Source organism: Aulostomus chinensis, chromosome 9 (genome assembly GCF_037954235.1).
Source record: "Aulostomus chinensis isolate RoL2024-O1b breed Wild chromosome 9, RoL_Achi_v1.0, whole genome shotgun sequence".
In the NCBI taxonomy this organism is placed as follows: domain Eukaryota; kingdom Metazoa; phylum Chordata; class Actinopteri; order Syngnathiformes; family Aulostomidae; genus Aulostomus; species Aulostomus chinensis.
This window is the reverse complement of record NC_141328.1, coordinates 8,186,017-8,198,992: the sequence shown is the minus strand read 5'-3', so window position 1 is coordinate 8,198,992 and position 12,976 is coordinate 8,186,017. Positions and strand designations below refer to the sequence as shown.

Sequence of the window (12,976 nt, the reverse complement as noted above, 5' to 3'; positions counted from 1 at the left end):
GATTAAACCAGCAACCCTTCGGTTGCTAGACAGCCACTCTACCTCCAAGCCATGCTGCCCATGTAGTAGGCTATATACAGAGTAAGTGTATGAAAATAAACATCATAGAATATCAATGGTCTTTGGTAATTTCATATATCATATAATCAAGTCTATTTTTCAGGAATATAAAAGTATCTAGAAAGCATCCAGAGATAATCTACCAAGGACCAATTTAAAAATAACCTTATCCAAATTTTTCTATGAATTTTCGTACACCTGGAGCCTGTCCGGCAACCGGTTGCCAGTCCAGGGCCAACACATATAGACAGACAACCATTCGCTCTCAAAGCCACGCCTACGGTCAATTTAGAGTGTTAGTCAGCCTAGTCACCATTTGTATGTCTTTGGACTGTGGGGGGGAGCCAGAGTACCTGGAGAGAACCCACACAGACACAGGGAGAACATGGAGACTCCACACAGAAAGATGCCGTGCACAAGCCGGGGATCGAACCCAGAACCTTCTTGCTGTGAGGTGACAAACTAAAGTTGAAGGTCTGCAATGATTTACCTTCATATTATTGTATAAAACAGTTGATTTCTATTCTTGATCTGGCTTTATGTGTCCTTTACCTTCTTTGGTCTCTGCCTTGGGGTCTGTTTGCATGTTTGTCTATATCTTTAGTGAACAAGTGTGACTGAGTAACTTAAAGGGAAGGAACATATCAGCTATATGATACTGGAACTGATGGATACATTGTTTGAGAATGCTCTACAACGGAAGGAGACGCATTACAAGATGTGCCAGTGGTATGGAGTGGCACTTGCCTCTATCCATCTTTTGAAAATGTTGAGCAGATTCTGATAAATTTATTGGAGTTTTAACTTTTAATTCATGCTTTCATGTCTAAGTCCCTTTAAAATTCTGTTTATCTGGTTAGCAAGTGTCATTGGCAGCACTGCAGTGAAACCAGATGGTTCAGCAGAGAGAAGGGATGTGTTGATGAAGCAGAGGCAGGTCTCGAACAAAGTTAATTTTCTCTTTATTTATCTGCCTGAAAAATGCTAGCTTAGAGTCAGAGTGTTTGGAGAAAGCAGTGTGTGGAAAAAATGGGTCCAATAACGATGCTGACTATGGGGTAAAAGAATTGGTCATAATGTGCACACAAGTTCACATTTCTCATTGGAGTGAATATACTTGGGACCTGCTAGGAGTCTTCTAAGAGGGCAGAGCAGAGGCAAAACCAATTTGTCAGATACAGCCTTTCTTTTACATATCCTTGAAGTAAAACATTTATATGGACAATTCATACTAAAAAGACCCACAAAGGCCAGACACTTCAAAAAAAAACCCAAAAACTTGGTGGGTGAGTCGATGGACCGCTTCTGTTATGGGCTAAATCAAACCAATCAGATCAACAAACTGGAAAAAGCTGTAGAGAAGCCTTTCCTCTTCTTTCAAAGAAAAATACTTTCCTGTTCTGATATAACTAACGCCACAGTCGCATCTACACTAATCTCTTCAGGGCCCACCATTGTTTTTTGGTTGGTTTTTTTTTTTTTTACACTCATTACATCTGAACCTGAGCTATTGGCTGGCAGTGGTAGTATTTCATCTCTACAACCCGGATTCATGAGTAATCATGTGATCTCCTGAATCTAGCTGTCTAGTATGGTAAATCTACTGAATATCCAACAAACCATTCATTCAAGCCTAAATGACATCGTTAAGAGGCAAGCACTAGGACAGTATGCTCTGCAACAGGGATTTACAGCCAGTTGGGAAAGTTCAAAATTCCAAGTTGCTCATGAAATTACTGTAAGTGCACATCTTATTTTTGAACCATCTCTGAATCAGTTTTTAGATGATGGGCTTAAAAAACAAAAACAAACCCTCACTATACTTAATATGGGTTTGATTCTCTCTGCACGTACCGTGTGCTCATATCAGTGCGTTTCCTGGGATTTCTAAGTTGGCTCCTACAATGAACATCATTTTTTCCTAAACTTTAAATCATCAATTCAACTTCAGTGTAAAGTTAAGAATCGGTGAAAAAAGAAACAATACTATGAGCATAAATGGCAGAATTTAAAAGAAGAGAGATACTCTTTAAGTTGGGTTTTGCTGTTGAAATATGAAATCCTTGCTACCCTGCGTGTACACTTTGAGTTCAATAATTCAAACTAAGATAAAAGTGAATGGGAAATTGAAAAATACATTTTATTTCTTTGCTTCTTTTCTTTAGATATCCCTAATAGGTGTATTTTTGTAATGGAACCAAATGGAGATAAAACATGTAAAATGTAATATTAGCCTAGAAAAATAAATTTGAGACTGTTTCCAATTTCCAATTTAACAAATGGGGATGTATCTCTGATCATAAATGTACTTTGACAGGACAATCATCCTCGCAGGGCTAGTGAAATGGCTACTACTTTGTCAAAAACCCCATCAGTGGCCCAGTGGGAGGTAATGTCACATATCCTGGTGCTGCTGACATACAGCTCCTGTTAGATCTACACCAGGCCTGCTAACAAGCTGAACCAAGAGTTACTGGTCTGTGTCTCCCACAGCCACTGAGCAGGACTGTAATAAATGTCTCCAGTAGTTCTGCACTTCCCTTTCGCCTCCAGTGATGAGCAGAGGGAGAGGAAAGAAGAAAGAAAGGGAAGACAGAAGTATTGATCTAGGTCTAGCTCCTTCTCCAAAGGCTGAATATACAGCTGCTGTCCATTGGCTTTTTGCAGTCTCCTTCAAAAAAATCTGCTTTTTCATCATTTCTTGTCTGAGTCATCTACTCTCGCTCAGACACAAGTCAAAGTACATTCACTCTCCAGCACACTGCAAATACTGATTTCATAAATACTTGGAATATATTAGTGATTTTATCTTTAAACTTGGGTATCATTTATTAGCAAGGTTTCAGTGTCACAGTGAAGGTTAATATCAGAAAAAATGTCTTTTCCTCCAAGCTGCTCCTGCAAGTTCCACATTTACAGTATTAACACTTTAATTTACACTTTAGCTCAGCCAACATTGTGCATTAACCTCACTGTCTGGTGAGATTCTACTAATAGCTCATTTCAGTCACAAAGTTATGTCATCTGTGATTCCTGCAAATAAAGCAAGTGTTGTTTTTCACTGTAGCAAGTTGTTGTTCTATTTCCCACAGGCGAAAAACAAGTGCAACCAAAAAGCACTCAGAGCGCATACCAAGGACAATTCCTGGCCCTTAACTAAAGCTGCAAGCATTGATGAGCTGTCCATTGCACACACACCAAGGAGCAGACTGCAGACTGTGGTGCAACCATTGCTTCCTGCTTCCACTAGGTGGCACTAAAAATACACACTTGCTGTATAGTTTGTTACTAAACATCAAATTAAGACAACATCGTGTAAAATTTGATGTAAAGCTAACATCCTACCACCACTCAGAAGTAAACTAAATTCAGCTACATGTCATCAGGCCAGGACTCCAATCAAACATGAGAAATTTGCAGAGGATCTGACCCTATGGAGTCCAGTTACAACAGTTTCCTCTTACATGGTGAAACAGGATGCCTCACCATGGTAACAACTATTTACAAGAACTCACAGTCTTCACAGTAACCCATCACCACGGTGTTGAAGTATTTATGGCAAATCAGATGAATCTGTTCTATTTGCTAGAGGAACAACTAAATGTAAGGAAAACATATCATTTCCTTTTGCAACAAATCTGCTCCAAACCTTTAATGGGTCCTTCCTTGGCCTATCCTCCACCCCTCCACCCTGAATTTTGGTGAAAATCAGCTTCATGGTTTTGGACGTTCCTGCCTGTTAAAGGAGGGTTTTGTCACCCCTGTTGCAGGATGTGCTTGCTCATGGAGTTTGTTGGGTGTAAATTTATTAAAGGAGAGATCTGCTGTACTTGTAAAGTGTCACGAGATAACCTTTGTTGTGATTTGGCGCTATATAAATAAAATTGACTTGACTTGACTTGACTTCACAGTAGTCAGTAGTAGTTTAAATGGCAATTTAAAAAAAATAGATTAGATATAATTGCATAAACTGGAGATATTTCCTAAAAAAAAATCCAAACACTTATTTTTTTTATTTATGATGTTTATAATCTTTTTTGTTAGTTACAACAGTTCCATAAAACGTCTTTTTTAAACAGAACTCAGAGCAAAATATACCAGCTATGTAAATGTCATCAATAACAAATCAGTATTACATGACCCAAATAGACATTAGCCTGATGAAAACTCCATAACCAGGAGAGATGAACATTACATGTACAAATATGAGTTACATAACAACACTTCCTCTGGATGACTTGATTCTTTGGGTATGGTTTTTTTTTTTTTTGTGGGGTGGTGGGGTTACAATTGTCCATGTTGCACCCTGGGGTGCAATAACCCTGTGGTGTAAAACAAACCCAAGATATAAGGGAGAGATTTTGACAATGTAGCTGTATATATTCAACAAGCAATTTATTCAAACATCCTCTATTTGCCTGAGAGGCGAGCGCTAGGAGACTATGGGAGATTTAACTGCCAAATGCTGATCAATCACATTAAAGGAGGATGCAGATGTTGTTAGAGGACACTACAGCTACAATCAGGAAACGCAAACTCCCTTATGTAATGTGAAATAAGACCTAGTTTAAGTTCATCTCCACTGGTCCTGTAGATGTTTGCTTATTACACTAATATCTGTGATAATTACTTGAATTTGGTCTTTTTGTGACACATTTGAGCAGTGATCCAATGTTACAGACATGACAAGAAGTCCGGGTTGTTGGTAAAGTGGGACTGGAGGGCATGCCTTGAATAGTTAGTGCTGAAGGGAACGACAGACAGTCTAGAAGATGTCTACTTAAAATACGTCACAAGCCCGAGCAGCTGACAGCATTCACAGCTCCCTTATTTACTCTAGGTCGAAGCTATTTGAAACACTCGCTTATCTCATTCAGTGACTTGTCAAGAAACCCTGGGAATGTTGTTGATGGCATGCAAGCATGTCTCCAAAATTTGAAAGCATCTTCTTTTCACATTGCTGAACATGGGGCATGTTGCTCTCTAGACGTGAAGTCTACTAAAATATTCAGAGCTAAGAGCATTTGGCGTTCATAGGATTCTCATCAGTGCTTTGCCCATTAAAGCGATCCCAACGCACCACTCTCTCTTGTTCACCACTGCACGCACTGAAGTGTAATTAGAGAGAGAGGTTGCACATTTCCCTTGGGCCATTTGCCATCCTGACTGTACTGCTGCTGGTTCTTTTCTACATGTTTTCATTTGGTTAACATCTTTTGCCAGCACTTCACAGCTGCCTGACCACAAAGATTCAGTTCAGGGACTCATGATTGAAAGCACGGCACAATGCTGAATAGCAAACACATTCATGGGTTTAATTTAGAAACAAAGAAGAGACGTGATTCTTATATTGGCTTACTGGATAGACATGAAGTGAGGTATGAATGAAGCAATGTGTAAATCCCTACCATCACTTGTTAAAAGATTAATGATAATAATTAGTACAAATGGCTATAGAAATATCTGCATTTGAAAAGAACATACATGATAATGATGTATATCTCTGTTTTTCTGTCTTCGTGGAGCAGAACTGAAGTAGAAGCTGTCTGGTGAGTGTTGTGAGCAGTGAACCTCCTTCCCTGATCAAATTTGACACTCTATTGGTCTCAGGCAAAACAAGACATAAAGTGCCCAATAAGCTGCATGGGTTACCCTCTGCAGTCATGTGCGGTTGTGTCATGCATGCTAAGCATGCACAGTTCAGTGTCTGCACTGCTGAAACGCACTAGCCATACATTCAGCACAGCCTCCTGGCCCTGGGGAATTACTGCATGCTATTGGTTAGTAGCTGGCAGGGTGAATCCTCCACCAGGGCTTGTTTAAAATGCAGTCAAAGCTTTAATAGTCCCGGGGGCTTGGGCTCAGAGAGGAAACCCTTCAGTCTACTCTGGAAACAGAAAAGACAGAACAGAAAATACTATGCCATTGTAAGTGGTACAATTGGTTTTTGGGGCTTTGTTAGTTTTAAACTAATCTGCTGTCTGCCATCATGCTATATCTTAACAGCACTTTGTATTTCTAACCCATTTCCAAACTATTGGGGTTAAATCTTTGCAAGCTGGATTGAATTGGATCAGTTTTATTGTGAGCTATGTGGTTTATCCCTCTCTCTGCTGTCCCCCAGATTGGAACTGGACTTCCTCCAATAGGAGGCAGGGCAGTGACCTTAAACCGTCTGATAATATGGTTCAGTAAAATGATGCCATGTGTGTCAACTACTATTTCATGAAGTAAAGAAGGATGTGATCAACAAAATAATTCTATGATAATTTCAACCTTGGCAATACAATTTCTAAAAACGCAATGACTATGAACTAGACTGAATCAAATAATACCACATCTGTGACATATAAAAACAGTTGACTTAATAATTTGAATATGCAGAGCAACGTATTGGTTACACTATTATTACCATAACCACAAGAGCCTTCAGCTATATCATATTCCAGTTTGTGCTTTCAAACAGATTTCTCAGAGATAATTTCACATAAATCCTTTGGGACGAATGATCAAGCCAGTTGCACAGCATCTGTCTCTAGCTGCTCAAATTGGCCCCGGCACTAAAAACAAGTAGGAATTAATATGCCGTTTTGCTCTCTGTAGTGTGAAGGGATTAGAGCATCCAACAGTATCAGGATTTAGGATTCGGTGTATACTCTACATGACCAGGCCGTGCGAGGAGCCGCGGCAAGGCAAGGAGGAGCAGACAGCTAGAGGAGGAGCATATCTGTCCATTAATAGCTACACTTAAACAAGAGCAAAAGCTTGTTGTGAGGATTACACCAAGGTCATATTAAATATGCGCAGATATTTTTTTTCTAAAAAGTGCTGCAAAGCGGTCTAATTAGAGTGAGCATCAAAGCCTGAATAGCCAGCAACTGGCATAATCGGATGGGAAAAAAGCCACAGGATCACATTATAGCTCTTACTGTATATAAAACTAATTAATTAGGCTAAAAACTGGACACAATATTCTAGATCAATCTGAACGTTACTTTTGAGAAAATCAAATCTAAAATCCTAGAAGACTAAATTGAATCTGACCCCGTTCGCATATTTATAAAAGGTTTGAATTCATATGTGCATTTATATATTGCCAGTCAGCACAATACAGAAACACAGATAAAAATGGAAATATTTAAAACAGCTTGTGCTAGAGGTGCCTTCTTTAAATGCTCTAATCCTGACCAGCCCGAGTGTTCCAACTGAAGTACAGTCCCACCAACACATGATTTCTCTGCCCTCTACTCGCATCAGCGGAGTACAGATGTGCTATATATGTATCATTGATAATATAATGATACTTCTGTCATGTGGTGGGGTCACTGCAGTTGATCCCAGTCGTAAAATAGATCTTCACTCAGAGATTCTGTTCATTTTATCATTTCAAACATCTTTATTGGTACAATACGACACTTTATTGCAAAAGCAAGCAATTCTGTATACGGCTGCAGCTGATGGGTTCCTAGGTGTCTGTTCACATACACTTGCGGTATGTTTCGAGACACTCCCCTCTATGTTAAATTGATTCATCCCTGATGTGATTCTCTGTTCCGTCAATGTATTTATTTTGTTTAGATTTTTTGTGGTGTAACAGTTTGCCCCTTCAAGATAAAATTTTACCTTTATTTTGAGAATTGGCAAGAAATTAATTACCCCTCTGGACAACGAAGTGAGACTTCGACATCATTTCATTCTTTGTCGGAACTTGTGAGAATTGATTAAAAGTAGGAGAGGTTTTGACGACAATAATCAAAATATACTCATCTTTCAGAACTCAATCTGGACATACACATTTAGAGAAGATAATCACGGGGAATGAGCTGTAACAAAGTCATGTGACTCAAATGCCAACCTTTAGCTTGTCTTTGGCACTCACAAGCAGAACTGACGGATTTTTGGCACAATCTGGTCCCGAAAGAAATTTTGCCACATGCATCTGTTATAAATGAAATATCTGTTACACTAAACTGATAAAATCATATCTTGGTCATCACTCAGATTTAAAACAAATATTTGAATTCTATCAGCCATTACATTTTCAAACTTACTCAGATGTTGTCAAGTGCTTTAGAGACCTATTTTTAAGCAGGAAGTGTAGTGATGATGGACTGAAGCTGAACACTAAATACTGCAGAGCACATTTATGATTCACTGTAGCTTGGTCTTAGAAGAGGCCTGGAAATACTTCCACTGCCACCTCACTGCTGAGAGAGCTCATAAGTCGGTGCTCTCCAGCTGGTCTGTGATCCCATATACTGTACGCCTGACACCAGGAGACGTGAACCAGGGTAAATACGGATCAATGGCATCCACCAAGATAGGGCATGATGGGCAGTGTTTAGCCAGCACCAGTGTCAAGTAATTTATACTTGACTATGCTGTCATCTTGGAGCTGAGATGAGTGGCTAAGCCTGACGAGCAGGCAAAGTGAAAATAGAACATCTGTCAGTGGGTTTAAATGATATTCCTCCAGCTTTTGCCAGCTGGAGGTTAAGTTTATGATACACAGTGTGTCTTTTTTCCTTCCCACTTCTTGGAAGAAGTAGATTTTCCATCCAATATATAAAAAAGATAAACCCTACTATAGTGTAAACAGCAGAGGAAGGGAATTTATTAACTGTGTCACTGACCAGCTGGACTCATCTTCTTTGCCAGTCATATAAATGATGTAAGAAGCTCATGATGTGCTTGCCAACACAATGGGGTTATGTCGAGAATCTATGTGCATACGCGTACATATTCTCTCCAGTGATGAACAAAAGACCTTTGTCAGTAGGAAAGAAACAGAATTAAAAAAAGGCTTATTTTGTTGTTTGAAGATATTACATTCACAGTGTCCAGATAAGGTTCATAAAGGGTCATATGCACTGCAGATTGAATGATGACAATAGATAGCAACACATGCAAGAAGAAGAAGAGGCGTTTTGTAATTTTAGTGTAGAATTATAAAGATGTTGCTAGCATCAGTCCTCTGGGTAAAGTGGGTGCCCATTTGGGTTTATTAGTAGGGATGGGGAGGTGATTCATCATGAGATTATACACAGATTCTTTGGACAGCAACATGATATTTGCAGATATTACAAAGTCTGCAGTGATACGATTTTGACACTGGACAATTTGGATACCTGCGATCAATAAGAGGCTATATCATACGCTGAACTAAAATGTCTGTGCAACAGTGACGACCAAGTGTACAGACACAACTACATCATTTGATGATTTTATCTTTGAAGGAGATGGACTCAGGCAGAAAAACTTGTCATGTGCCATGACAAGAAATGTAAATGAATGTGAATTTCAAAGATGGTGGTGAAATACATAGATATTTCAATGCTGTATCAGTGCAAAGGAATTGTTGATCATTAAACTGATGTACTGATGTACTGTCCCACTTCCATTCACTATTCATCTCTTGTAGTACTACTCACAACAAATTACCTGGAACACAGACTCTCTGTGACACCCTCTGATGACAAAAGTTACATCACCATACCATTGCACGCTTGTGGATGCAGAGAGATGCTCTTTTCCACTACAGTGACTCACTATCACCTCTATTGCTTAAAAAGTGGTATTATGGGACTGACCATTTCAAAGCACCTTTAAAAACCACATCCCAATGATATTTTATGGCCCTCTGTTATACAGATAGATTCATTCCAATACTCCAAATCTACTTCTGAGAGACTGCATTTTAGCCAGTTTGATTGGTCTAATATTACATTATCCATAAGCCCACAGGTTGTTACTATGGCAACAGTGATGGTGCGAAGGTGCAAAATCTTCTGGCCAACTTCTCTAGTTCAGCAATCATTTCACTGTAATGCTGCCACCTTAGGCAATCAAAGAGTGCAGTCGGGCCGGTATTATGACCTACTGCAGAGTCAAAGAAAGTAGGAGGAGGAAGAGAAAAGCTGAGATCAGAAGAGACGGGCAGATCTCTGGAGCCAACATGATCAGTTACAGGATACACATCCAGCTAGCTAAAATCAGATTACCAATAGATCCAAAATTCTGAGTTCATACAGTATATATTTGTCCACTGAGAGTTAAGATATGACAAAAGCTGAAAGTATCATGGAGCATAGTAAAGGTTTCTCCTGCTTCCTCTGCAGCCAAACGGTAGCTTTTAAAAGAAAAGTAGTGAGTCTCTCCCTGTGGGACTGTTAAATGCTGGAGGACAGAGTGTTAAACTAGGCTGGTCTCCTGGGTATTCTTGTCTCCCGGAGCCTACTGTTGGGCACAGACCCAGAGCTGTGAGCTGTGGATAGGTGTGTTGATCACAGGATCACAGCAATTATTAAAAGCAGTCACAGCTCCGAGTATTTTACTGTTAGCGGTGAACTTTAGCAGCCCAGACATCTGCATGAGCTGACGTCACTGACTGACTATTGACGTTTTGTTTGATCTTTGTTTCTGGACTACCTTTCTGTGTAACCTTTATAGGTCAGTATAAGGTCATTAAATCACAGTTTCTGGAGGACTTTCACCTGACAGAGGATATTAGAGGTTGACTGCTTTCCTGATCACATTACATGTTGTGGATTAGTGGAATCAGTTCATGTATTCTTTTCAGGGCTGATACAGATGATTGGTTCACTAATCAATGTGGCCAATAACCAATATTTGTGACCGATAGTTAAAAATATAGGTTGGTGCTGTGGTTGGGACATATCTCACAGAGAGAGATGAAGCAAGAGCACAGCCACAGTAGCACATTTTTTATTTATTTTTTACATTTTTTTTTTATTGACAACTAGATTAAAATCAAAACAAACCGATCTCAGTAATTACACAAATACTGAATTCAAGACCTGATAATTGCATAAACTAATAACCTGTCTAACCCTACTTTACTACAGTTTTTTATTTGCTATGCTAACTATACTTTAAGAATGCTTAAAAACAACAATTATTATTTATTTGTTCTGTTTGGGAACTTATTCCAACACAGGAGATCACATCTTGTTTGTGAAAAAAAACAAAACTACAATCATTTGCTATTCACTGTAATGGCTTTTTTAAGTAAAATCTCTCCAGGAGACACACAATGAGAATCTCTAAATATTAATTCTGGTCATTTAAAATGAGACATACACTGAATCAAATGGGATATCCACAATTATTTTCCTAGCAGTAGTAAAAGACAGAAAACATATGGCACCTGAATGTGTCAAGACAGGCGAGAAAATGATTACATAACAGGGAGCACCAGCATGTGTATTTACAGACTTTAAACATAATCGTGAGCCAAAACATTCAACATCGTTAAAGTCATTCTCGAAAGTCTATTGATTTCGCTCCTTCTGCTGCTACTGATACTAATAGTGAACATTCACATCATTGTGTGCACACAGAATGGAGCATTAGCGTTCATCTCACAAGTGTATTACTCCTGCTAATACTGTCACCATCAACACTAACCTCTCTGGGATTGCGTGGTCGAGTCACAGCACATGGCAGCAATGGCGAACGCTTAGCTTGCTTTACGTTCCGAACACCACATCATCCTAAGGCCACCCCACCAACAAATCTCGGCCTTGACAACAGCATTGTACATCAAAAAAAAAAAATTACAATTACAAAAGGATCCAAGTATGCAGAGCATTTCATTTAGCAAAGAATGCAACACATAAACTCTCCAAATGTGCACCTAAATCTCCTCTGGGATTTCAGTTTTTATGAAGGTTATTCATCTGTGACTTTTGTTTACATAGCGTCTGTTCTTTATGTAGATGCGTCTCGTGTTGATGAAGAACAATCAAAACTCTACCCGATCCAGTTTATGTTCAGAGTCTGGGGCACATGAGATCTCCGCATATTGATGTCCACCAAACATGATTAGCACTCACAGCTACTGTTCAAACAGCAATTGTTTTTACTTTCTAATCCATGTGTTTTTGTCAATTGGTAAGTCATCACTGGTGAAAAGGAGTATTCTGTTATTTGGTTTTGTAGCAAAAATGACTTTGCAGAATCACGCTGTTTTATTCAGTGGAGCTCAAAGGTTCATCAGGACTGCACATGGTTCTTTGATACAAAAGGAAGTGAAGAAAAGTAAGCTGTAGATGCAAGTGTCTTCCAATTGTTCATATTTATGTAACAAATGCCCTCTAGCGGTGGCAATAATCATGAAAACCCAAAGGCAGAAATCAGATGACATTCATGTACAGTCACAGAATGTGTGTAGGTCAGGCTGAAAGGATGAATCTGGCTATGCAGTGCTTTGCAATGAGAGGTGCCTTTTTCCAGATATTTCATATAGACACTTGCCATTTTGCATTGCTGTTTATGCAGCCTCACATTTTTAAATGCCCACTGTGGCTTAGTTTTCTGCTGGAGCATCTTAGGTAAAACAAACTTAAAGAAACATGAAACATGTGCGATGTCAGTTATGTTTCCTCAGTTGGAGAAAAATGAGGCTTGAGATCCGATGGGTTTCATATTACTCATGGTCATTTAGCTTAACATTAACATTAACAAAAAGCTAGTTAGACTTAAAACTAGCAGTTTAAAATGAAGAGTTATTGAATGTCATAGAGCCACTGAGGGAAAAGACTAATTTCATTGAAGTCATAGGCGTCTGTGACTCCATAAACTCAACAGTTGTTCATCAAATCAATACCAGACTTGGTGTGTGATTTGCTGGTGCCTCAAGGAAGTGCAATGCCAGGTTCGAGGGCTTGGGCCTGACACTTTAGGACCTGCGATGACTGTCAGGATTCTAGCCATACTGTTTGTGTGTGTTTGTGGTGATCAAAGCAGTCTGAGATAAAAGATGACAGGATGACAGAAGTTAACGAAATTGAGATCAAAGTCAGAGATGACGTCACACAGCACATAGCCCTGGCCCTAATACAACACGCACTGGACTACATTAAGGGATGGCACATGTTGTAACAATTATCACATT

The 12,976-nt window shown here is 39.2% G+C and overlaps 1 protein-coding gene across 8 annotated transcripts in view; it reads right to left on the bottom strand.

The window, feature by feature from the left end:
* Positions 1–12,976, bottom strand: part of dlgap4a (discs, large (Drosophila) homolog-associated protein 4a) — a 79,065-nt gene that overhangs the window by 23,458 nt on the left and 42,631 nt on the right. Inside the window, exon 1 of one of the 8 annotated variants that reach the window (XM_086213512.1) lies at positions 11,488–11,710. The exons of the other annotated variants lie outside the window; for them this stretch is intronic. The gene's annotated coding sequence lies outside the window, so the exon portion shown is untranslated. Of the gene's footprint in view, positions 1–11,487; positions 11,711–12,976 lie in introns of those variants that run through there. 8 annotated transcript variants of the gene reach the window in all.